Genomic DNA, 2,761 nt, shown 5'->3' with positions numbered 1-2,761 from the left:
ATAGGGCCCGTGTGCTTGCCAGAAAGACAGAGAGACAGAAAGCAAGAAATCACCCCCCAGGGGCGATGGCCACGCCACAGTCCCTTCTCCTCCATTCTCCTCTTGGGATCTTGGGCACACACTCACACGCACCCGGCATGAGTTTAAGCCACCGGGTCCGGGACTTGAACTGCAGTTGACTACATGGGAGTTCAGTGACATAGCCATTACGCTAACTGCTGGTCTCCCACCCACTTCTCCCTTATGAGAGCACCAAACGCATTCGGGAGGGCATCACCCTCACCTCCCAATACTATCACCCTGGGGTTAGGAGTTAGCATTTACATCGGGGGCACAGGTACTCAGACCACAGCACCGGGGTAGTCCAGCATTCTGGGGGCACTTCGACTTTGCCCAAGAGATTGCGGTACTTTATCTGATCTCAGCTCACGGCAGCTCCGCCAGGAGGGCGGGATCACATCCCATCAGGTGACGAGCTTGGGCAGCAGGTGAGGGAAACTGGCTAGTCACACGTCAGGCAGCCGCTAAGAGGACAAGCCGACTACCCGATCTAGCTGGCTGAGCACTGCGGCATCTCTTGCCGGTGTCTGCCGAGCTCCCAGGGGCCAGCAGATGGGCCTCACAGCAAGGCCTCCCCCAGGCTTCCACGGCAGCGAGACGCCGCAGCCATGGGCTCTCTGCGCATTCGCTTCTCAGACTCTTGAATCCTCCAATGATAAAGGAAAGTGGCCGCTACATGCGGGTCACCCAGGGCTCACGGTCCTCGGTAATACAAGACAGTGTTTGATCCAAGGTTTGCAAGTGTGGGGCGGAGCAGCACGGGCCGGCCCAGCTGGGCTCGAGGCCCAGTTCCAGCTGCAGGGCGGAGGATCAGAGCAGAAGAAAGGCCTTTTCCAACAGGGATATGGTGATTTAGTCCAAGCAAATGGAAGCCCGTGGTGAGCTATTCAAGTAAATAGGAGACGGGCCAAGCCCACCGCTAAATGTCAGCACGTCGGCAGTTAGCTCTATCCCTGCCCTACCCGCCCCCTTTCCTCCTAAGGTCTACTAAGGTGAGCCATAGTTCTCAAGCCAGGAAGCTCCCAAAATTGGATGCGGGGGCCACAGATGGTGTGGTGGTGAAGGTGTTGGACTCCCACGTGTCTGACCACGGTTTGAGTCCTGGACCTAGCAGCTTGCTTTCTCACTTTCTCTCTCTGTCTGTCTGTCTGTCTGTGTCTGCCTCTCTCTGGTGAATTTTTTTTTTTTAAATCCAGTGCTAAAAAAATAGCACATGGTTTGTCAGCAGAGATTGGAAATCCCCGAACTAGACCAACCCACGCAAGTCATACTGTTAGCGCCACCGCGTAGAGGCCTGAGGCCTGGGTGGCCGCACAGCTTGCCAAGAGTCTCGTAGGCCTTTGCAGACGCTGGTACCGAGGCGACTTCAGATAAGCAAACACAGTGTCCTGATGGCCGTCTGCCCAAAAGTCACCTGATGCTCAACTACTGGGCACCGAGAGCCCGTCCAGGCAGAGTGAGAATAGTGGTTCTCTTTTTGGTGCAGCCTGCACTTCCTCCGATCAAAGATGCTGATAATCGAGACCAACACAGTCGGGCTTGGAAGCCACAGTGACGAGGCCCAGAGGCAACTGGAGGCTGCCCCATCAGCTCCACATCCTGGAGGCCAAACCGTCTGCAGGGTGGGCAGCCCGACGGCACGTCTCACCCATCTTTTCATCTCCAAGCGGCAGGATGGGTTGCAGGCATGCTTGGTCGGGTCGGAGGACTAGAGGTCGAGGGCATGCTGGCCGTTGGCCCTCTCTGGAAGATACCCTGGGACATACGGGGCAACAGGAGTGCTCTCCGAAAGCCTGAAGTCGCCTGAGCGTGAGGCAGGGCTGGCTGAGCGACGGGCAGGGGGGCCATGAAAGCAACGCTCAGCGGCTCACGGCGACGGCCAGGAGCTCCGACCACCTGAAGGCCAGGGAGGAAGAAGAAAATGTGTCCGGCCTAAAATTGAAGCCACCATATTTTTTACAGAAGCTGCAACTTTCCAATAACGTTTCTCCCTAGATAAACATGTTTGTCGTCCCCTGATATAAAATGTGTGATGTGGACAGGAGGTGCCCATGTGCATTATGGGGGTGGGAGACCCCTGCCTGGGAGTGCTGGCCTCCCCGAAAATGCATGAAGGTGGCGATGGAGGCCGCGCCCAGCTGCGGGCCGCCGAGACGCAGATCCGCTGAGGCAGAGCCTTGGCTCGGCAGGGGGCACTGCCCCAGCTTGGGTTGTGCTTGGAGGTGGGCGGGTCAAGTCTCTTCCCATCACTCCGCTGGGTTCTCTGCGTCAGGCGGGCTGAGCCAGCTGGTGCCACACGTCCTCCACACAGAGGCTGGCGACCCACAGCTCCCTGAGGTCCCGGGAGCCCAGGCCTGCACAGCTGTGTTCGAGGAGCGGGGAAGCCCGTGAAGGCCCACAACGGGGCAAAGGTCCACGCATAGGTCTCCTTTTGTTTGCACCAGAATAAACTCAGACTCTCATTCCAGTTTTCCCCCAGCCTTTCAGAACCCTGTCATATTAACGCAGCACCAGTAACAACCCCTGTGCTGGGTAAGCTGGCCCCGGATACCTTTTGGGCACGATGGAGAAACGAGAGCCTCTTAAGGGAAATCCGCTGAGCACAGCAAAATACTTGGGGCCCAGACGCGGGGCAGCGCTCCCAGGTGTGACCCTGAGGATGGGGTTTACCTGGCTGGGCTGCCAGGACAGTGGAGTGTTG

The sequence above is a fragment of the Tupaia chinensis genome, unplaced genomic scaffold, assembly GCF_000334495.1.
Source record: "Tupaia chinensis unplaced genomic scaffold, TupChi_1.0 Scaffold000161_1, whole genome shotgun sequence".
Lineage (NCBI taxonomy): Eukaryota > Metazoa > Chordata > Mammalia > Scandentia > Tupaiidae > Tupaia > Tupaia belangeri.
Note: the sequence above shows the minus strand (reverse complement) of the source record.